General features: G+C 44.2%; 2 pseudogenes; both read right to left on the bottom strand.

Annotated features, from left to right (window-relative positions):
* Positions 1-1407: 1407 nt before the first annotated feature.
* LOC100976218 (hsc70-interacting protein-like) lies at positions 1408-2641 on the bottom strand (annotated as a pseudogene).
* LOC130541173 (putative protein FAM10A4) lies at positions 2518-22108 on the bottom strand (annotated as a pseudogene).
* Positions 22109-24073: the final 1965 nt, after the last annotated feature.

The following is a 24073-nucleotide window of genomic DNA, read 5'->3' as shown; positions in this document are numbered from 1 at the left end:
AATGCTCTTTAAGGACAAGTTCTATATCTGAATCCATTCACTATCCAGTGCCTATTGTAGCTCCAAGCACATAGTAAGTGTACAAAATAAATGTTGAATAATGGATGGATGGATGGATAAATGGATGGATAGATGAAATTAGTGAAGTGGGAATAGAGGGGTGGAGAAAGAGCCTTGGCAGGGGAAGTTTGAAGGAAGCTTCTATTGACCTCCTTCTGATGAGGAGCAGAAGTAGCAAAGAGCGATGTTAGAGCAAGAGCAAGTAACTGACAGCATTGCCATCAGCTCTCACAGCAAGTGGCAGGAGATGGGGGAGGCAGAGATGGTTGGAGCTGGGGCTGGGGAAGTGAGTGGTAAAGCAGGAGTAGGAAGGCTATGATTGAATGGGGTTGGTGGGAAGATGTAATTGTGTGAATGGGTCTATGAGCAGCTCTGGTGCTAGAGGCAGATGTGGGTGTGGTAAAAAGAGATTGCTATGGGTAAACTAAGTTGAAAAGGTACTGTATCAGTTAAGCTGCTTTTGGCTGCAAGTAATAGAAAATTTAGTTCAGTTGGCTTATACTAGTCATTCTCAACTGGGGGCAATTTTACTCCCCAGGGGACATTTCACAAGGTCTGAAGACATTTGTGGTTGTCACAACTGGGATGTGGGGGATGGTCATACTGGTATCTAGTGGGTAGTGGCCAGTGATGCTTCTCAACATACCACAATGCACAGGACCACGCATAATGCACAGCTGCCCACAACAAAGTATTATGTGGCCCAAAGTGTCAGTGGTGATGTTGAGAAACCCTGGCTTAAACCAATAAGAAACAATTTATTGTTCCATACAATAAGCAGTTTCAAGGGTGGTCATTTTATGTGTTCATTGAGGAGGTGGGTTCTCCCCACCAGGAGCCTCTGCCTCTGCCATGTATTCGGCCTTTGTTCCCTCAGGGCCACAAGAGACTACAGTGGCTCCAAGTATCACATCCTCACCCAAGAGCATCTTCCTGTCCCTTTATAAAACTCAAATTCCTTTCATGTCTCACTAGCCTTGTGTTCCATGCCTATTCCTCAATCAATCCTGGGCGAGGGGATTGCCATGATTAATTTAATTGACATCCCTCACCCCTATCCCCACACTGACACTGGGGTGTGGAATGTGAAACATGAAGAAAATTTATATTCTGTTAAAAAGAAAATGTATCTTCTGGAGAAAGAAGAGGGTGCTGTGTGGTTCACAACAGGCTCTCCCCAGTGTATTGGGTTCATGAAACTGAGAAATGCGGTCCTGGGCCTCAAGGCTGGAACTTGCTGCTCTGTTACTCACTTTGGATTCACACCTTCGTTCATTCATTCCATAAGCAATAGATATTTACGGAATGCCTGTGCGTGGTGTAAGGGACATAACAGACATGTGGTTTCTGCCGACCTGGAGCTTTCAGTCTTGTAAGGGAGACACTAATCAAATAGTCTCATGGATGATGTGCAATTAAAGACAGAGACAGGCTGGGATTTAAAAGCACATGGAGCAGTGACAGTATATTACAGAAGACATTACAAAGAAGGTGAGGGAGAGTCAGGAAGGGTTTCCTTGGTTGAGCTAAGTTCTGAAGAATGCATGAAAATTAGCTTGGTAAAAGACAGGGGGCAGAAGAGATTTCCCGAGAATAGTAACCCTGTCTGCACATCCCTCTGTGGGGAGAAGCTCAGTACAATCCAGGAACTGTCACAGTGGAGTGCAGAGCAGAGATTCAGGGGAGGACAGCAGGGATTTTGAGAGGTTAGGCAAGGGCCGAATCTCGTAGGGTTTGCTCATGTTAAGGATTTTTGTTTTGGTCTTACGAGCAAGGAAAATTCATTCAGGTGTCCCAAACAAGGATCTGTTTTTTTTTTTTTTTTTAAGTGTTTAAAGTTTGTAATTCCTAGTAGGAAAACATTATCTGAATGAACACCCTAATGGCAAACCACTGCACATGCTTCAGCTGCACTGGGGGAGAGGGGTAGGGATTATCTTCAAAGCACCCTAGCTCTCTTGATGAGAAGGTCAGAGGTACACTGGTTTGTATCATTGCGACATCCATAAGGTGATGTAGGTTGCTTTCCCTTCAGCAAGGGCTTTATTTATCAGAAGGGCATTATGCTTGACCTCCAAATTTGGCTGACAATTTACTGATAAGATTCATAAACTTTGGGTTGTTCTGGTATTGTGACATATTTGCTAGGTGCTGAGCCACATCCTGGAAGGCTGCCATAACTTCTGGATCCTGCATGGCTGCAAGAACCTCTGGATGACCAAGAATTTCATTGATTCCAGGCATTCTGGCCATTCATTCCAGGCATGCCCCCTCCCATTCCAGGCATTCCTCCGGGAAAATTACCAGGCATTCCCCCAGGAAAGCCACCTGGAAAAGAGCCATACTGAGCTCCTGACTGTCGTCTGGCTTCTTCCTCCCTCTGGGCTCTCTCATGCTCTTCTCGAGCCTTCTTAACTCTTTCTATTCTTTCTTTGATCTCTCGCTCTTCACGTTTTCGCTCATACTTTCTCCAGTGTTCTGCAATTGTCTGTGCCCTAGGTTGAACTTCTTTTAGCATTGCACTAACATCTTCATCATAATCCAATTTACAGGCAAGAGCAAGATCATGGGCTGCTTCTTCTCAGCGGCCTAGAAGTCTGTGTGCTTTCCCGCCGGGCGCGGTGGCTCACGCCTGTAATCCCAGCCCTTAGGGAGGCCGAGATGGGCGGATCACGAGGTCAGAAGATCGAGACCATCCTGGCTAACATGGTGAAACCCCGTCTCTACTTAAAATACAAAAAATTAGCCGGGCGTGGTGGCCGGCGCCTGTAGTCCCAGCTACTTGGGAGGCTGAGGCAGGAGAATGGCATGAACCCGAGAGGCGGAGGTTGCAGTGAGCAGAGATTGCGCCACTGCACTCCAGCTTGGGCGACAGAGCGAGACTCCGTCTCAAAAAACAAAACAAAACAAAACAAAACAAAACAAAAAACAAAAAAATTAGCCCGGGGTGATGGCGGGCGCCTGTAGTCTCAGCTATTCCGGAGGCTCAGGCAGGAGAATGGCGTGAACCCGGGAGGTGGAGCTTGCAGTGAGTCGAGATTGTGCCACTGCACTCCAGCCTGGGCTACAGAGCAAGAATCCGACTCAAAAAAAAAAAAAGAAGAAGAAGTTTGCGTGCTTTCCCTCGCCACTTGTAAGGCTGAGCTGAATCGGGATTTATTTCAATGGCTCTGTCACAGTCTCAGATGGCAGCATTTGGCTTCTGTAATTTGACGAAGACACTGGCCCTCTTGGCATACAAAATGGCCAAGCAAGGATTCAGCTTGATGGCATCTGTGAATAAATCAATGGCTTTCTGCAGTTTACCATCATTTAGGGCTCAATAGCAGCCACTTTCTTATCATTTGCCTGATCCATCATCTCCTCTGCTATCTCTGCATTTTTATCTCCCATTTCTTGAGGGGCATCAGTGTCTGGTTCAATCACACCTTCATTATCAATTTCTAGATCACTTTCCTCACTTGATGGTTCGTCTGCCTTTAAGTCTTCCTCCACCTTCTTACTGTCAGGTTTTTCTTCCTTGGTATTTTCTTCTGATTTAGCTTTCTGAGTAGCAGGTGGTACTTTATCCGCCATGCTCTCCACCCACTCTCTCAGGAAGCGCATTTCCTTGGTGTATGGAACACTCGGATCCTGTTTACACATTTTCACAAAGGCCCGAAGTTCATTCACTTTGTGGGGGTCCGTGGTCCGGAGGCGGTCGGCGAAGCTGAGGGGCTGCAGCCCGGTTCCAGGCTCTGGCTCCGCGTGACCGCGCAGAAAGGGGCTTTTTTTTTGAAACAGAGTCTCGCTCTATCACTCAGGCTGGAGTGCAATGGTGCGGTCTCGGCTCACTGCAGCCTCTGCCTCCCGGGTTCAAGAGATTCTCCTGCCTCAGCCTCCCGAGTAGCTGGGATTACAGGCACAGGCCACCACGCCCAGCTAATTTCCAAATAAGGATCATTTTGATTGCAGTGTGAAGAACAAAGTGGAGAGAAGCAGGCTAGATTTGGGAAGACAAGAAACTACTGCAGGGGTGCAAGCAGGTGAGGTGTGATGGTGGGTTGGATCAGGGCGAAGGTGGGAATGTAGAGAGATTGTGAGATTTAAGATACATTTGGCCAGACACCGTGGCTCAGGCCTGGAGTCCCAGTACTTCGGGAGGCCAAGGCAGGTAGACTGCTTGAGGCCAGGAGTTCGAGACCAGCCTGGGCAACATGGCAAAACTCTGTCTCTACTAAAAATACAAAAATTAGCCAGGTGTGGTGGCACGTGCTGTAATCCCAGCTCCTCAGGAGGCTGAGGCAGGAGAATTGCTTGAACCTGGGAGGTGAAGATTGCAGTGAGCTGAGATCATGCCACTGCACTCCAGCCTGGGAGACAGAGCAAGACTCTGTCTCAAAAAAAAAAAAAAAAAAAAAAAGAGAGAGAGAGACATTTAAAAGGTAAAATTGACCAAATTTATTGATGGATTTCTTGTGGACCAGTGGGGAAAAGAAAGGGTTAAGGACGGATTCCTAAATTTCTGGATTCAGAAAATGGTTGGAAGGTAGAGCCATTTATTAAGAAAGAAAACAGTGGAAAAGGATCAGACCTCTGGGAAAATTAGAGTTCAGTTTTCGTCGTGGTGAGATCACAGCTCCCTTGAGACATCCAAGTGGAGATGCTGAGCAGGCAATTCGATATATGGATCCAGAGATCAAAGGAGAAGACTGCGTTGGAAATATACATTTAGAGAATATCGGCATACAGATGGTATAGTGGGTGTCTATCACCAGGTAACAAATTACCTCAACACTTGGTGACTTCAAACAACAGCCATTTATTATCTCTTACGGTTTTGTTGTATTGAGACTTTGGACAGTGCATGGAGGGGATGACTTTGTTCTACAGTGTCTGAGGTCTCAGCTGGGAGACTCAATGGCTGGGACCTGAAACTATATATTTTTTTTCTTTCTTTTATTTAATTTATTTATTTATTTATTTATTTATTTTGAGACAGAGTCTCACTCTGTCGCCCAGGCTGGAGTGCAGTGGTGCGATCTCGGCTCACTGCAAGCTCTACCTCCTGGGTTCCAGTGATTGGTTCTTCAGCCTCAGCCTCCCGAGTAGCTGAGACTACAGGTGCCCGCCAGCATACCCAGCTAATTTTTTGTGTTTTTAGTAGAGATGGGGTTTCACCATATTGGCCAGGCTGGTCTTGAACTCCTGACCTCGTGATCTGCCCACCTTGGCCTCCCGAAGTGCTGGGATTACAGGCGTGAGCCACCACGCCTGGCCTATATATTAATGTTGGCTGCTGGCTGAGAGCTTAGCTAGAGTCGTTGGCTGCCAACACCCACATATGGCCTCTCGACGTGGCCTGGGCTTCCTCAGCACAGGATGGATTGCTTCTAAAATCAAGAAACCCAAGAGAGAGATCCAAGTGGAAACTGAATTCTTCATATGACCTAACCTTCAAATTCATACAGCGTTACTTCCATTTGACCAAAGAAGTCATAAGCTGCCAGGAAGATTCAAGGGGAGGAAACTTAGACCCTACTTCTTGGTGGAAGAGTGACAGTTATGTTTTAAGAAGAGTATGTGGGATGGGATAAATATATAGGTGTGACCATTCTTGGACAATACTATGAGCCACAGATGGTGGTAACAAATAAGGTGTCCCAAACAAAAACAATATGGATGAGAAGAGGAGAGTGCCTAGGATGGAGGTTTGGAGTTATCTTACATGATAAAGAAGAAGAGTCTAAAAAAAAAAAAAGCAGAGAAGAAGCAGACAGGGAGTAGAAGGAAAATCAGAGAGCATGGCATCACAGAAGCCACGGAAAGAAAGTTCACTCATTTATTCACTGAGTATTTATCAGACACCTACTGTATTTATCAGGCACTTATACCAGACTGTTCTAGGTTCTGGGACTGTACTAATGAATGCAAAATTCCTTGACTTCATGATTATTACATTCTAGAAGGGAACTATCCAGTTAGTTGAAGACTGAAAAAAAATATGCCTTGGACATAGTCACTTGAAGGTCAATGGTGATCTTCATGAAAATGGCTTTTATAAGAAATGGGGACCAAGCATTATGGCTCATGCCTATAATCCCAGCACTTTGGGAGGCTGAGGCAGGAGGATTGCTTGAGCCCAGGAGTTTGAGATCAGTCTGGGCAACATAGCAAGACCACATCTCTATAAAAAGTAACAAAAAATTAGCCAGGCATGGTGACGTGTGCCTGTGGTCCCAGCTAGTTGGGAGGCTGAAGCAGGAGGATAGCTTGAGTCTTGGAGGTCGAGGCCATAGTGAGCAGAGATCATGCCACTGCACTCCAGCCTGGATGACAAAGTGAGACCCTGTCTCAAAAAAAGAAAAGAAAAGAAATGGAACAGAAGCCAGATTGGGTGGGTTGAGAAATCAATTGGAGATGGGGAGTATAAAAAATGGATTGGGGAGGTAAAGGCAGCTATGGGGCTCTGAGGATAAAGATAAAACCCCTGAGAGGGCATTTCCGCTTCTCTGTAGCATGTCCTATTATCGGGCTGCATTGGAAGGGGCTGAAGCCCCACCGTGACTGGCAAGGGACCCGCATCATTTTTTTCTGCACTGCGCTCAGCATTGTTCAGGAGTAACCAAGAATGTGCTGCCTTGTGCAGTTCCAGCCTCCAACCCTTAGTCACAGCTCTGTCATCTCCCGCACCTTCATGGATTCTTTCCTGGATTGTTTCTTTGTTGCTGCTAAACTCCGTCCTGAGCTTGCAGCCCAGATTCTAGCCACATTGATCTCCTCACAAGCTATGCCTGAACTCCCCTCCTTCCTTCTGTCTATCCCTTTCACTATTTGAGTTCACTTCAAAACTCCTTCTCCATGAAGAAGGACCCACGCCAGCCCTCATGGATGCTCTTACCCACTGAAGGCTGCACTGAGCTCAGCTCTGCACCATGCACGGTTCTGGCTGGCCTGTGATGTTTGCGTCTTAATCTCCCACACCACAGGTAACTTATTTGAAAGCAGACCAGGGTGGAGATGTTTCCTATGTCTTTACAATGTCCCCGAGGCAAGCTCGATATTGGACTAAGTAAATAGCAGGGGCCCAATATCTGTTGCATCTGTTGAATGACTTGATGCAGAGCCTACCTGAGCCCTCCCACACTTGCCCCAGACGACCTGCTCTGTGAGCCTGTAGCAGTAGCTGAATACAGGATAGCAATGGGGGCTGCTTTTCTCAAGACTCTGCTTGCAGAGCTCCTGGGGAATAAACAGCAGGAGAGGCCCTCTCTCTACTCAAGAATCTGAGTTCAATCTGGGGATAGAGGAAGAGGGTTGTAGTTCCCCATCCCCATAAGCACCCCCAGATAAATCAAAGAGAACACACCAGCCCACAGCAGTAGCTGAACAAGCCCATTTAGGTATGGCAAATAGATAACAGAGTAAAAGACTGACTGAGGCAGGATGATCTTCTCTGGTAGAGTTTTATCCAAGTGAAAGGTCTTAAGCTTGATGTGGGAGACATACAAATGCCACTTGTTAGCCATACCACCTTGTACAAATCACATAAACCCCTCTGAGCCTCCGTTTTCCAACCTTTTTTTTTTTTAGAAACTGAGTCTTACTGTGTTACCTTGGCTTGACTACAGTGGTGGACTCACTGCAGCCTCAAAATCCTAGGCTAAAGGGATCCTCCTGCTCAGCCTCCTGAGTCACTGGATTACAGACATGAGCCACCGGGTCCAGCTCCCAAGTTTTCTAATCTTTAAAATTTGAATAATAATACCCACCACAGGCTGGACATGGCGGCTCACACCTGTAATCCCAGCACTTTGGGAGGCTGAGGAGAGAGGATTGCTTGAGCCCAGGAGTTTGAGATCAGCCTAGGGAACAAAGCAAGACTCTGTCTCTACAAATAATAATAATAATAATAATAATACCTACCACATAGAATTGCTAGGAGAAGTAAATGAGATAATGTACAGTTGGTCCTGTTAGTTGTGACCTCTGTATTTGCAAATTTGCCTACTCACAAAAATGTATTTGTAACCCTCAAATCAATATTTACAGTGTTTTTGGGGTCATTTGCAGACATGCACAGAGCAGCAGAAATTCAAATCACGTTCCCAGCTGAGGCTGGATAAGGCATGCTCTTCCTTCTTCTTTCAGCCCTCATGCTGTAAACAAATGCCCTTTTTGCAGTCTATTTAGTGCCATGATTTTGGCATTTTTTGTGCTTTTTCTTGGTGATTTCACTGTCTAAAATGGTCCCCAAGCATAGCGCTGAAGTGGTGTCTCCTGCTCCTAAGCACAAGAAGACTGTGATGAGATTTACTGAGAAAAGAAGTCTGTTAGATAAGCTTTGTTCAGGCCGAAATGATAGTGTTGTGGGCTGTGAGTTCAATGTTAATGAATCAATGATACATACTTCATAGAAGCTCATAAAACAAGGCTATGTATTGATTGGTTAATGAAAATGTTCTGACCAGAGGTTCGAGGTCTGCAGTGATTTTGTAGGGCGTAAGTACCCTAAGTAATGAGAATGGACAGTATGTAGAAGTGCCTATATGGTGCATGGTGTAGACGAGACGCATTCAGAAGTGCTGACTCCTGAACTTGGTGAGAAGATGGCAGAAAGCGCTCCAAGCAGTTTCTTGCCATGGTTGTTTGTGCTTTGCCGGGAATTTGGATCCTGTAAGAGTCAAACAATTTTTGCTCATAAGTTTCTGTCCCTTTGCATCCATTGAGGTACAGAGTTAAAAAAAAAAAAGTTTCTGTCTTATTTCTCTTGTATCCTGTGGGCGACTCATGTTTCTGCCCCAGACAGGGAGCTTAGGCAGGGGCTGAGGCTCCAAAAGGACTATGTATGTCTCTTGCCTTCTTTGTGTTTTCTACCCTCCTTCTTGTTTGACACCCAGAGGTCCTAACTATCTTGTGTTTCAGTGGTTACTCTCACTGTGGTTCATCCTGGGGTGGGAGGAGGAGCAAAAGCCCTGTCTGGATCCCCGTTCCCCTGCAGGGTGACAGAGAAGTCTCTAAGCCCCGGCCATGGGGGAAAATGTGGGGGCGGGGGCAGGGGGACCCTGACCACCAGCTTTCCCCCCATAGGAAAGGCCCTCCCCTATTGGGCTACTGTCTTTTCCCAGGTGGGGACGAAAGCAGCAAGAATTAAGAAAAAGGACTAGAGGTTTTCTCCACACATGGGTCTGATTAGACTCTCATTCCTGAGGCTCTCTGGGCTTGAACACTTTCTCTCCAGGAAGCCAGACAGCCAGTTAGAGAAAATCTGCAAACCTGCACTGAGGCCAGGCTTCAGGAGGCAGCCCCGGGTGGGATGGAAGGGACGGGAGGGCTGCGGGCACTTGATCTTTATCACAGCCCTCAGCCTCCCGGCCTCCTGCCAGCTCCCATAGCCCCTGGCCAGGATCCTCCAAGAATTCAGAGCCTGAGGATTGTGTTACCTTCTGAATTCCATTAGCACAGGCCAGCTGGGGGTGGGGATGGGGGCTGGCTAGGGCTTACCTGAGGAGTCGTTTGGTGCCAAGCAGGCGCCTTGGGTCGCTTGTTTCTGCCTTTCCAGCTTTGATTCCCCCTTTGCCTTCATTCTCTCACATTCTCTGCAGGGAAGGACATGAATTGTGTATATGTTAATATAAACAAAAAAAGATAGGGGTTTTTCAGATGTTCATAGGGAAGAGAAGTTAACGATGATACTAATAATAGCAAAACTGTGTGCCAGACACTGTTCTAATTGCTTATATGTATACAGTCCTGCATTGTTTAACAAAGGGGATATGTTCTGAGAAATGTGTCATTAGGCGATTTCATTGTTAGGCGATTTCACCATTGTGTAAACATCATAGAGTGTACTTGCACAAACCTAGACGGTAGAGCCTACTACACACCTAGGGTGAATGGTATAGCCTATCTCTCTTAGGCTACAAACCTGTACAGAATGTTACTGTACTGAATACCATAGGCGATTGTAACATAGGCAATGGTAAGCTCTAGAATGCCACAGGCAATTGTAAGTGTTTTTTGTATGTAAACTTATCTAAACATAGAAAAGGCATAGTAAAAATACAGTATAAAAGATAAATGATGGTAGACTTGTATAGGGTACTCACCGTGAAAGGAGCTTGCAGGACTGGAAGTTGCTCTGGGTGAGTCAGTGAACGAGTGGTGAGTGAATGTGAGGGCCTAAGACTGTGCACTACTGTAGACTTTATAAGCACTGTACACCTAGGTTGCAATAAATTTATAAACAATATTTTTCTTTCATCAATAACAAATTAACCTTAGCTTACTGTAACTTTTTTACCTAATAAACTTTGAAAAATTTTAAAACCTTTTTGACTCCTTTGTATTAACACTTAGCTTAAAACACACATTGTACGGCTATACACAAATTTTTCTTTGTATATTTCTTTCCTTATGTCATTATTCTATATGCTTTTTTCTATTTTTATATAACTTTTTTGTTAAAAACTAAAACACAAACATACACATTAGCCTAGGTCTACACAGGGTCAAGAACCACCTCCATATCTTGTCCAACTGGAAAGTTTTTTGTTTTTGTTTTTTTTGTTTGTTTGTTTGTTTTTTGAGACAGAGTTTTGCCCTGTTGCCCAGGCTGGAGTGCAGTGGTGTGACCTCAGCTCACTGCAACCTCTGCCTCCCAGGCTCAGGCAATCCTCCCACATCAACCTCCCAAGTAGCTGGGACTACAGGCCTGTGCCACCACACTGGCCTAATTTTTGTGTAATTTGTAGAGATAGGTGTTTCACCATGTTGCTCAGGCTGGTCTCGAATTCCTGGGCTCAAACAATCCACCCACCTTGGCCTCCCAAAGTGCTAGGATTATAGGCATGAGCCACCATGCCCGGCCCCATTGGAAGGTCTTTGGGGGCAATAGTTGTATCCTGTGATAACAATGCCTTCTTCTGTAATATCTCCTGAAGGACCTCCCTAAGGCTGTTTTACAGTTAGCTATTTTAAAATAAGTATAAGGTGCATACTGTAAAATAATGATAAATAGTATCATAAATACATAAACCAGTAACATAGTTGTTTATTATCATTATCAGTTATTATGTATTGTACATAGTTGTGTGCTTTTATACTAGTAGGTTTGTTTACACCAGCACATGAGTAATGCATTGCACTACAATGTTACATCGGCTACCATGTCACTAAGTGATAGGAATTTTTCTTCTCCATTATAATCTTATGGGACTACCCTCATATATATGGGTGGGTCATATATCCTTGACCAAAACATCATTCTTTATGTGGTGCATGACTCTATTAGCACATTTAAAAATCAAAATATCTCTATTTTACAGATGAGGAAATTGAGGCAGAACTGTGTTGGACTACAGTTTCCTCATAACCTTAAAGAAGTTAGACAAAATGAATCTAAAGTAACTTCCGGCAGAGCACGGCCGAATGATCTCCGCTCACTGCAATGCTAGGCTCATGCCTGTAATCCTAGCACTTTGGGAGGCTTAGGCAGGCAGATCCCTTGAGCCCAGGAATTCAAGAGAGCCCAGGAGTTCGAGACCAGCCCGGACAACATGGCGAAACCCCATCTCTACCAAAACCACAAAGATTAGCCAGCCATGATGGCGAATGCCTGTAGTCCCAACTACTTGGGAGGCTGAGGTGAAAGGATTGCTTGAGTCTGGGAGGTGGGTATTGCAGTGAGCTGAGATGGCACCACTGCACTCCAGACTGGACAACAGAGCCAGATCCTGTCTCAAAAAGAAAAAAAAAGAGTAACTTTCATGTTCATTTTTCATTTGTTTTTCTTTTTCTTGGTCTCTTTCCATAACAAGAAGGAGGAAAAGGAAACAGAAAGAAGAATTTATTTAATCTTTACTACACTGGGCTCTATAACAAGGGCAGCAAACTGTGTTTTCAAGAGCCAGAAAGTAAATATTTTAGGCTTTGTGATCCATACAATGTCTGTCATAACTATTCAGCTCTGTCATTGTAGCACCAAAGCAGCCAGATACAATATGTGGACCAGCCTGTGTAGCTGTACTTCAATAAAACTTCACTTAACTAAACAGGCAGAGGGCTGGATTTGGCCCTCTGACCTACTGCTTTATAAGATTACCCAGGCAGGGGTCCTGCCCTCAGAAAGCTCACCTTCTGCTCCAGGCTTCACTGTGAGATATATGAAGGTGACTGACATATTCCATTTGTTCGTGCAAAACTACATATACATGTGGACACACACACATGCTCATACACTCATGCACATAGTGTTCCCCAGCTTTACATGTATTTACACACACCACAGGCCTCTTTTACACATTGCCTGGTGGTTTACATCTCCAAAAGGAATAGTCCTGCTGGGCATTCACGATGTTCTAAGCCCTATGATCAGTGATTTTCATGTTTTCTCAGGTCACCCTTCCCACAGTTTCGTCCATAGGAATTATGGTCCCTGTATTAGTTTGTTAGGGCTACCATAACAGAGTACCACAAACTGGGTGGATTAAACAACAGAAATGTATTTTCTCACAATTCTGGAGGCTAGAAGCTTGAGAACAAGTTGTCAGTAGGAGCCAGGCGTGGTGGCTCATACCTGTAATTCCAGCACTTTGGGAGGCGAAGGCGGGGAAATCATTTGAGCCCAGGAATTCGAGACCAGCCTCGGCAGCAAAGTGAGACCCTGCCTCTATAAAAACATTTTAAAAATTGTCTGGGTGTGGTGGTCTGCACCTGTAGTCCCAGCTACTTGGAAGGCTGAGGTGGGAGGATCACTTGAGCCCAGGAGTTTGAGGCCACAGTGAGCTACGATCACACCACTGTATTCCAGCCTGGGCAACAGAGTGAAACTCCATCTTAAAATAACTAACTAAACAAGGCTGGGTGCAGTGGCTCATGCCTGTAATTCCAGCACTTTGAAAGGCTGAGGTGGGTGAATTAACTTAAGCCCAGGAGTTCAAGACCAGCCTGGCAAACATGGTGAAAACCCATCTCTCCTAAAAATACAAAAATTAGGCCAGTGTGGTTGCACACGCCTGTAGTTCCAGCTACTTGGGAGGCTGAGGCAGGAGGATCACTTGATCCTGGGAGGCAGACGTTGCAGTGATCTGATGGAGTGAGACCCTGTCTCAATAAATATAAATAAATAAATTAATTAATTAATGGTGTCAGCAGGGTTGGATTCTCCTGAGGTCTCTCTTCTTGGCTTGTGGATGGCCTTCTCCTCTTTGTATCTTCATATGGTTTTCTCTCTCTGTGTCTGCTATGGTCTGAATGTTTGTGTTCCCCCAAAATTCATGTTCCTATCCTAATCCCCAGTGTGATGGTATTAGGATGTAGGGCTTTTAGGAGGTGATTAAGTCACGAGGGCTCTGCCCTCGTGAATGGAATTAGTTCCCTTATACAAGAAACCCCATCCCTTCCACCATATGAAGACACAGCAAGAAGGTGCCATCTATGGTGAAAGGGACCTCACCGGACACTGAATTTTCTGGAGACTTGATCATGGACTTCCTACCCTCCAGAACTGTGAGAAATAAATATTTGGTCTCGATAAGCCACCTAGCTTGTGGTATTTTGTTATAGCAGCCCAAACGGACTGAGACAGTGTCTGTGTCCTAATCTCCTTTTCTTATAAGGACACCTGTCATGTTGCATTAGGGCCTACCCATATGATCTCATTTTAAATGACCCTTTTAAAGACTCTGTCTCCAAATGGTGCCATTCTAAGGTACTGGGGGACAGGGCCATAACACATAAATTTCTGGGGGATACGAGTCAACCCACAACAATCCCATTTACAGAAAAGATAACAGAAAAGACACTGAGAGGCCAAGTAATTGGCCCATGGTCACACAGCAATTTGATTGCCTGGCTTCAAAGCCCATGTTGCTGCATGTATTAGTAGTTCATTCCTGTTTATTGTTGAGTAGTATTCTATTGGATGCATACATTATGTTTTCTTCTTATGCATTAATTTTTTTAATTTTTTTTATTTTTTGGAGATGGAGTTTCACTCTTGTCATCCAGGCTGGAGTGCAATGGTCTGATCTCAGCTCACTGCAACCTCTGCCTCCCAGGTTCAAGCAATTCTCCTGCCTCAGCCTCCCAAGTACCTGGGATTACAGGTATGCACCACCACATCTGGATAATTTTTGTATCATTAGTAGAGATGGGGTTTCACCATGTAGGCCAGGCTGGTCTTGAACTCCTGACTTCAGGTGATCCACCAGCCTCAGCCACCCAAAGTGCTGGGATTACTGGTGTGCACCACCTCGCGCCCAGCCATGCATTTTTAAATTGATGAACAGTTGTGTTATTTCCAGACTATTAGGAATAAAGTCACTGTGAGCATTATTATACCAGTCTTTTTGTGGCTGTAACTCTAATTTCTCTTGCCTAAATACCTAGGAGTCTAATTGCTGAGTGATAGAATAGGTGAAACATTTAACTTTGTAAGAAACTGCCAAACAGTTTTCCAAAGTGCTTATTCTATTTTCACTTTTATCAGCAATGTATGAGATATCTGGTTGTTCCTTGTCATCATCAACATGGAGTTGTTTTTCCCTTTGCTATTGAGTTGGAGTTCATGTGTGTGTGTGTGTGTGTGTGTGTGTGTGTGTGTGTGTGTGTGTTATCCTTTGTGGAAGAGATTGATTTCCGGTATGATGATTTGGGAAGCTCCAGTGAAAATGATGAAAATCACTTTTTTAAAACCCCAAACACTTAAAGGCTCTGGAAACATGCCTAAGGGCATACAGCAAATGAAGAAATATCTATTAAAGAAAATCTACAAATATCTGGTAAGAAAAATGATAATCTATTGTATATGAACAACTGTTTCTTTGTAGAAATTGACAAGCGAATTCTCAAATTCATAAGGATTTGCAGAGGACCCAGAATAGCTATAACAAATTTGAGAAAGAATCTTGGCTGGGTGTGGTGGCTCACACCTGTAATCCCAGCACTTTGAGAGACTGAGGTGGGCGGGTCAGAAAAAAAAAATACAGGTCACAAAGACTTTGCTGCTAAAACAGGCTGTGGTAAAGAATCCAGGCAAAACCCACCAAAACCAAGAGGGCAATAAAAGTGACCTCTGGTTGTCCTCATTGCTCATTATACGTTAATTATAATGCATTTTAATGCTAAAAGACACTCCTCCCACCACCATAACAGTTTACAAATGCCATGGCAACATCAGGAAGTTACCCTATATGGTCTAAAAACGGTAGAAACCTTCAGTTTTGGGACTTGCCTACCCCTTTCCCTGAAAACTCATGAATAATCCACCCCTTGTTTAGCATATAATCAAGAAATAACCATAAAAATAGCCATCCAGCAGCTCTCAGGGCTTCTCTGCCTATGGATTAGCCATTCTTTATTCCTTTACTTTCCTAATCAACTTGCTTTCACTTTACTCTATGGATTTGCCTCGAATTGTTTCTTGCACAAGATCCAAGAATGCTCTCTTGGGGTCTAGATCAGGACCCCTTTCCTGTAACACAGGATGAGTGCTCTCCCCTCTCTCTGTGGGACGAGGGCCCGCTGAGTACTGTTCCTAGAGGGAGGTAAGGAAACAAAGGATTTTCCTTAGGGAAATGGCCCAAACACTTTGTGGGCCATAACCAAATGTTGCTAAGTACACTCTGATGGTACTTACGGAACCTGATACAGGGTTTCACTAGCTAAGGAATTATTTTGGTTCCACCCATAATGGAAACAATAGAAGTAACCCTGTTGTGATTGGCAGTCCCAAGGGGGGCCTTGTGTCTTTGGATGGAATTTATAGATGGCTCTTTGCTGACCAGAGTTCATCATAATGGGTAGGGGAAGGGCTGAGTGCATTAGACTGGCGTTGGTTGAGTCTTTGAACCAGTAAAATGGCTCCCTTTAGATGTGGGAGCCTGACAACCAAAATTAGTGACTGAAGCATAAGTTTCAAATCATCAAGGTTTATTAAGCCAGCTTGAGGGTGCGCCCAGGAAAAATGAGAGTCACAGACACATCTGCAGCTCCTTTTTTCCAAAGAGGTTCTCAGGAGGTTTGATATTTATACATTTTCCTTAAAAAAGGAATGGGAGCAGTGAGAGGAATGACTACATATTTGTCAGACTTTAGTTAGTGCCCAGGAAATCTACATTTTACATAATAAAAGGTGAACATTTGAAGAGAAGAGGAATAGAGGAAGCAGATGTCTCAGAGAAGGGTGAAGAAGCGACTAATCTCATCTTGTCTTTGTTCTATACCTGGGAAGATAAGTTAGTCATTGACATTATCAGCATGGAGTCTTTTGAAAGAGCTGGTTTCTGTGTAGCCCTTAGGGAAGAAAGCCTAATGGCAGTTATCAAGGGAGCAGATGTAATGAGGTATGTCCAACCTTCTATAGCATCATGGCCAGGACTTAGCTTCCAAGGTTTCTCTGGGGTCCCCTTGGCCAAGAGGGGATCACTTCAGTCAGCTAGGGCCTTGGAATTTTATTTTTTATTTCTCAGGTCTCAGTAAGGCAACCTGGGGAAGAGTCATTCCCCACCTGGGGATTCCTGAAGACACATGTTAGATATAAATGAGGCTTGGTGAGAAGGGGGGGATGACAGGAGTCTTGGGGACCTGCCTGGTATCATCTTTCCTACTCTGAACTTGTCCGTGTGAGGAAGCACCCAAGGACCAACATGGAGATGATATCTGCCTTTAGGTCCCTCAGCCCAGATCCACGGTGGAGGCAGAATTAATTAAGGTGTGAGTTGGTGACTCCCTCCCCGCATTTCCCCATCATCCTGTCTCTCCTTTGCCCAAGACAAAGCCCTCTTTTAAAAGCTAGGAGCTTCTGCTACTATGAGAATGTGAGAGGAGAAAGGAAGAAACCAGTCAGGCAGGCAGTTAGGGTGGGTCCTCAGTTAAATTCTTTCAAACAAAAGAACAGCCTGAAAAATCAAGCTGCAGGCACAGATGAGGAAATTTGCACAGGGGGTCATGCCTAAGACATTCCCACAGCTGCACAGATAAGAACAACTGCACAGGTGACTTGCTCAGATGTGCTTGCAATGGAAAATTCCATCCTTTAACACATACACGTAAGGGGAACAAAACAATATGGAGTAACTCAAGCTAAGGGCTCCCATGCGCATTAGGAGAATGAGGTGGAGCTACCAGAAATTTGTGCCTTATGTACATGAGAGGCCTAGCCCTTATCGGTTTCTTATAAAAGGCTTTGTATTCAACTATAAAAATGGCAACCCATTCGGGACCCCTCTCTGCTGTGGAGAGCTTTCTTCTTTTGCTTATTAAACTTTCACTCCAACTTCATCCTTTGTGTTCATGCTCCTTAATTCTCTTGGTTGTGAGACAAAGAACTTGGGGTGATACCTCACAATGAGAGACTGCTACGTTGTGGTACATTGCTGAGACTAACAAAAGCAGCCTTTGCTTACTACATATTTCATCAAGAGGAACTTACATATTTATTATAAGGTTTTTACTTTTAAGGACTGAATCCCAGTATCATGTCTCTGCTCAGTGCTACAGGAAAGCAAGTGGCATCCAGGCAGAGCCTGTGGAGATCTATCACTGTGGGGCCAATTTAACCTGCAGTAAAGAGGCTTGTGCATTTGAGCTTTATAGTAACAGCCTTCAAATGCTAGTTCCATGTCCATGGAACACAAATGACCATGTGTCTGAGAAAGAGTTTGGGCATGCAATGTAGCAGCTTCATGTGAGGAATTGTATTTGTCAAACTAAGGCAGCCTAAACTGTTGGAACTTATGCTTGATTTAAGGGAGTTGATGATGTAGGCAGGGGAGACAACCCAGAGAGTTCATCTGCAGTCCACAGACCTCCTAAAGAATCCATAAGTGGAGCTCTGTCTCAATATAATTGGTTTACTAGGTAATCCTATACATTTTATCTTATGTATTTAAAGACACTATTCAGAGAAGGGGTCTATAGGCTTTACTAGTTTGTCAAAGTCATCTATGCCACCAAAAAGACTCAAAGAATAAGAACCTAGTACCTCTGTCTCCTTTCTCCTCTCTTTTCCCTTTTCTTTTCTCCATCTCCTTTCTCAGTTTTTATAGCAGGGCAATTATAAGACAAAAAAGCCCGCTGTTACTAACACTGATCCCTCTTCACAGCATACTTTTGATATGTTTGTTTAAAAATCTACATTCCTATCAGGAGAGGAGTGGGGAAAGACAAAGGAGATGACCTAATTTTTAGTTTCTAGTGAGGAAGGGATCCATTGTGTGGTTTATTTATACCCAGTTCCCTCCAGAAAAGCCTTGGGACAAATATAAACATTTCAACATGTGTAAACCTATGTTTTAGGCATTAAACAGCAGGAGAGAGAGCAGGGAGTGATCCTGGGGTGCTTGCACAGACCTTGCTCAGCTGTGGAAATCAGCATTAGCATTTGGCTCTATTCCAAAAACCTCCTTCATCACCTTCAGAGCATATCTCAGAATCTAATAATAATTTAAGTGAGTATTTTTGTCAAACTTTAAAAGCTTGGCACATTCTGTCCTTTAATATCTTCCCTCAGAAAAGGCAAGCTGCTTAATAAGTCTCAATGGCAATGGATGGAATCATTAATCAAGAGGAAGAAAGTTTTTTTTAATAGTCATTTGACTTAATTCATCCTAATTTGTCTCCAAAATATTTTCCTAGAGAGGAATTGGACAATTCAAGTCTTTTTTGGTCATCAGCATTGATAAGGCTTTGGTCCTCAGGTAGTAGTGGGGTCATTGTAGGAAAGTTCCAGCTTCCAATTCTTTATGTAGTTTGGTTTTTTTGAATGTTGGTCAAAAACAAGATGGTGCAACTTTATCAGACGTTCTCAGAAATCATTAGGAATAAAAATTCCACTATGATCCCAAAATATGTATTAGTCCTATAGCAGACACAATTCATTGCCCACTCCCCATAGTCATTTTTCCTTCCCTTTCCCTCCATTCCTTTCCCTGGGCACATGACTACCCAGCTAAAGACTACATTTCCAGCCTCTTTTGCAGCACGAGATGGACACATAACTAAGTCTTGGCCAGTGAGATGTGAGCAGAAGTGGTACGTGTACTTTCTAGGTCATTCCTTTAGCAAAAGAATGTGTCCACTCTCACCTTTCTTCCCTTCCCATGAGCTGGAAGGTACGAGTTATGGCAGGAGCTGGAGTAGACTGGGAGGTGAAGCCACATGCTGAGAATGGCATGGCAACAAGGTAGAAGAAACCTGTCTGTCCTACAAGATAGAAGAAGCCTAGATCTCCAACACTACAGAACCACCATACCAACCCTGAACCATCTACTCATTCTTTTATGTAAGAGAAATATGCTTTGTTAGAGACACCATTATTTTGGCCTTTGGTATAGTAGCTAAATCTGTACCCTAACCCATGTTGGTCTCAGTCACACTTCTTCTTACTCCTAGTTACTCTTATTCTCTTCTGGGCTCCATTTCATTTTGCCAGCCAACCTCTGACATTTTGCTATCATGATACATTGCCAAAGCTGTTGCAGGTGAGTGGGGAGTACCTGGGCCAGCGGTGCAGGGGTAAAATAATTTACCAAGACAGTTGTAGACAAAAACAAAAGGCAGATTTATTAGAGAAAGTAGGAAAATACGTTGCAAGGAGGCAATGGGCAGCCAGCAGAAGATAAGCTAACCGCCAGGAAACAGGCTTGCTGGGGATTCTATAGAAGAGTGTTTATGCTGTCTGTGGAAGAGGGCTTTGTGCAGTTCTGATAACACCAAGGTTGCAGTGAGCTATAATAGCTTGCAGGTGTCTGGTGATAGTTGGATGCAGGAAGATTGTGAGTTATTTGTGCAGGAGGGCTATGTGTCCTGGACCATGAAGAAAGGAAGACTTGTAGTTTATCTGCTTTCTTTTTTTTTTTTTTTCTTTGAGATGGAGCCTTGCTCTGTTGCCTAGGCTGGAGTGTAGTGGCATGATCTCAGCTCACTGCAACCTCTGCCTCCCAGGTTCAAGCAATTCTCCTGTCTCAGCCTCCTGAGTAGCTGGGATTACAGGCACACACCATGACGCCTGGCTAATTTTTGTATTTTTAGTAGAGACAGGGTTCACCATATTGGCCAGGCTGGTCTCGAACTCCTGACCTCAGGTGATCCATCCGCCTCGGCTTCCTGAAGTGCTGGAATTACAGGCGTGAGCCACCACACCCGGCCGTTTATCTGCTTTCTCTCTTTGCTTTCCCTTGGTCCTGCCAGCCTAACTCTGTTTCTCTAATTAGGACTCCACAAAAGCTTCCTCAGTCACTCGCCCTTCCTGCAGCTTATATGAGTTCCTCATCCAATCACCACTCCACATCTCATTCTCAACGCTCCACCATGGCCTACCTCTAGATAATCTGTGATCTCTAACTTCTGCAAAGGATTCATAGAGATAAAGCAACAAAAGTTGCCAATATTTATTTTAACACTTAACACATGCCAGTTTCTATTCTAAACTAATTATGTATTAATGTAATGTCTAAACTAATTACATCTCATTTTAACCTTTCACCAGCCCTTCAAGGTAAGTAGTTTTATTCCCTCCATTTTGAAGATGAGGAATCTGAGGCACAGACAGGTGAGGGGATGCCCTTCCCACTCATCCTGACAGCAGTTCTGACTCCAGAAACTCTAAACAGAGACAAGCAAGATCAGAAAAGTCCGTGAATGAGGCAGGTGAATTGCTAGAGGCCAGGAGTTTGACAGCAGCCTGTGCAACATAATAACACCATCTTTCCACAATAAAGTTAAAAACTAGCCTGGCATGGTGGGCACGCCTGTAGTCCCAGCTACTCAGGAGGCTGAGATTGGGAGGATCCCCTGAGCCCAGCAGTTTGGAGCTATCGTGAGCTGTAATCACACCGCTGCACTCCAGCCTGAGTGACCCTGTCTCAGAAACAACAAAAGAAGAGAGAAGGAAGGAAGGAAGGGAGGAAGGAAGGAAGGAAGGAAGGAAGGAAGGAAGGAAGGAAGGAAGGAAGGAAGGAAGGAAGGAAGGAAGGAAGGAACGGGAGGGAGGGAGGGAAGAGAGGAAGAAAGAAAAGTCCTTGAGGTCACTGAAGAGTATGACGGCCAGGCTATCTATGACCAGTGGCAGCTGCTGGGTGGTGGAGACAGGCTGAGCAGTTTTGGGGGACTCCTGCATCTCTGGTTCTCAAGAAACGGCACAAGTTTTGTTGGGGTTCTGCTCTCTCTCCCTCGCTCCCAAACACACAGAATTCCATGGTTCTTTTAAATGGTGTTCTCCCCAGTGATTCCCTCAGAATCCTCCAATTCCTATCCTTGGGCTCTCTCTTATTTTTTATTTTTTCCTTTGTCAAGCTTTCTGCTTAATTAGAACCACATAATAGCAGAAAGAAACTTACCAAGCCAGACCCCAGAGAGCCCTACAAGTTGGAACTGGGTCTCTCCTCTCAGCCTGGGGACAACTGTGTCTCTCTTCCGCATTAGGCACATTGACCAACTGAAAGATATTCAGTATGGTCACAGAGAAGGCAATCTGGAGTAAAAGATGCTTATTTAAAATGGAAAATTCTTCCTCTCTCATCCTTCCCTTTTTCTTCTGAAAATGTCTCTCTGTCCCTTGCTCCCTCTGGCAGCTTCAGCAAGGATGATGTGTGATCACATGTTAATTGAGTTGTAATTCCTCCTCCTGTTAAAGTGGGTAGTTAATTGTTCGTGGGAAAATTTAATGCTGTTGTACTAGGGATGTCACAGAGAGTTCTTCCTTCTTCACACCAGTATGTAGTCCATGCTACATGTCAGCTGTATTGTCATTATCCTGCCAAATGGATGAAAGGATTGCAGTGGTTACGGTCAATTGGCACTCAGCATCTAGTCCGCCTTCCCAGGTAGAATTTCCTGTTTGATTTACAGAGGCTGGTAAACTAAACTCTTCATTTCTCAGACTACCTTGCAGCTAGGTTTCTAGAAGAGAATTAGATTCTCCCAATTAGATATGCCTGACCCAAGTGAGACAAAGGCTCTCTTTCTGCAGCTTTGACTATTAAGTATCTACTGGAGAACCAAGCAGCTAAGCTTGTCCTACCTCAGGGTCTTGCTCAGAGCCATCCCTGGAACCAGCAGCAAGCATGGCTGTACAGACATTATGTTTCTCAATAGCAGACTTCCAGTGCTCTGTCACCAGCCTTGTAGGTGTCAGGGGCAATGATGTGGTGGCAGTGTTGGTGGTGGTAGCAGATGCCTGAATCCAGCTATGGCTATGGCCACATGGATTTTTAATTCGTCAGCTTCAGATTTACCCACCTTGGTAGCAGCTCCCCTATTGGGCCAGTTCTGGTGTGCTGTTCTGAAAGTTGTTCTAGGAGGCACAGTCTGGGGTCGGCTGCTTCAGCCCTAGCAATAATCTTTCAGGCGTCTAATTCCTGATACTACATAATCTTTTTGTTTAAAATTGGTATAATGGGTTCTGTTTCCTATACCTGAACGCTTTTAAAACGGGGTGGGGGGGTTGGAAGTACAAACAGCTGAGAGCCATGGAGAAAAATTCTAGCATTTGGCTATGGAAAGGGGACAGTCATAGTACTGTTCTTGCTGAAATGCCCATGAAAAGCTAGAAAGGTATTTTTTATGCCTATTTGTATTACAAGTTGGTCAGAGGGCTTAGATTTAAAGCTTGTCCTAGGAAAGTTTCATTCATTTAGTCATTCAACAAACCTTTATTTTCTACCAGGAACAATGCTAGGCACTGTGGCCAAATAAAGAATAAACCATAACCGTGCTCTCCAGGTGTTTAGAGCAAACATCCAAAGTAAAATTAAAGGCAGCTTGGAAGAAGCATCTTAATCAAAGTTTGGGAATAAGACCAAATTTAGATTAAATTGTGATTGATGACAGTTAAAATTACCCAATTCTGTAGAGCTGTTCCCCTTAAATTCTTTTTGGAGCTGACATAAGTCAGTAGATAAATATCCCTGCCTATGTGTTTCATTGAAATGCTTGTTTCCTGAGCATCTTACCCAAGTGGAGTGTTTGTTTCATATGCATTAGCAAAAAATTATATTTTTCATTTAAAAAATATCTAGAAATGTTATTCTAAACTAGAACTGAGGTACAACACACATACTGTGGTTTGGAATGTGATATCAAGGAATCTATCACCAGCTCGGCACAGAGCATTCCAACTCTGGGAAAAATACAGCATCCTAAATGACGAATTTGCCAGTGGCACCCTTATTGACCAATTATTAGGTTGGTACAAATGTAATTGCGGTTTTTGTCATTAAAAGTAATGGCAGGCCGGGTGCAGCAGATCATGCCTGTAATCCCATGACTTTGGGAGGCTGAGGCGGGCGGATCACCTGAGGTCAGGAGTTCAAGACCAGCCTGGCCAACATGGTGAAACCCCGTCTCTACTAAAAGATACAAAAATTAGCCGGTGGTGGTGTGGTTGTTGATGCCTGTAATCCCAGCTACTCGGGAGGCTGAGGCAGGAAGAATTGCTTGAACCCGGGAGGCAGAGGTTGCAGTGAACCAAGGTCACACCACTGCACTCCAGCCTGGGTGACAATGAGACTCTGTCTCAAAAAAAAAAAAAAAAAAGTAATGGGAAAAACTGCAATTACTTTTGCACCAACCTAATATATTGAGTGTTTATTTTAACCTCTTTAAAACAAAAACATAACTCTTCATTTTCTTCCCCAAACATTTGTTTCCATGAGGGCAAGGACCTTTTCTATTTTGTTCACTGCTGTATCTCCAGCAACTAAAAATAGACTCTTGCACACAGCTGGGCTCGATCAATATTATTTGAATGTTGAATATATCTTTTTAAAAGATTTTCTGGGCTGGGCACGGTGGCTCATGCCTGTAATCTCAGCACTTTGGGAAGCCAAGGCAGGTGGATCATGAGATCAGGATATCTACAGCGGCCTGGCCAACATGATGAAACCCCGTTTCTACTAAAAATACAAAACTTAGCTGGGCATGGTGGCAGGTGCCTGTAATCCCAGCTACTTGGGAGGCTGAGGCAGGAGAATCGCTTGAACCCGGGAGGCAAAGGTTGCAGTGAGCCAAGATCGTGCGCTTGCACTTCAGC

Source organism: Pan paniscus, chromosome 1 (assembly GCF_029289425.2).
Source record: "Pan paniscus chromosome 1, NHGRI_mPanPan1-v2.0_pri, whole genome shotgun sequence".
NCBI lineage: Eukaryota > Metazoa > Chordata > Mammalia > Primates > Hominidae > Pan > Pan paniscus.
The sequence above is the reverse complement of the archived record's forward strand: the minus strand, read 5'-3'. Positions and strand labels throughout refer to the sequence as shown.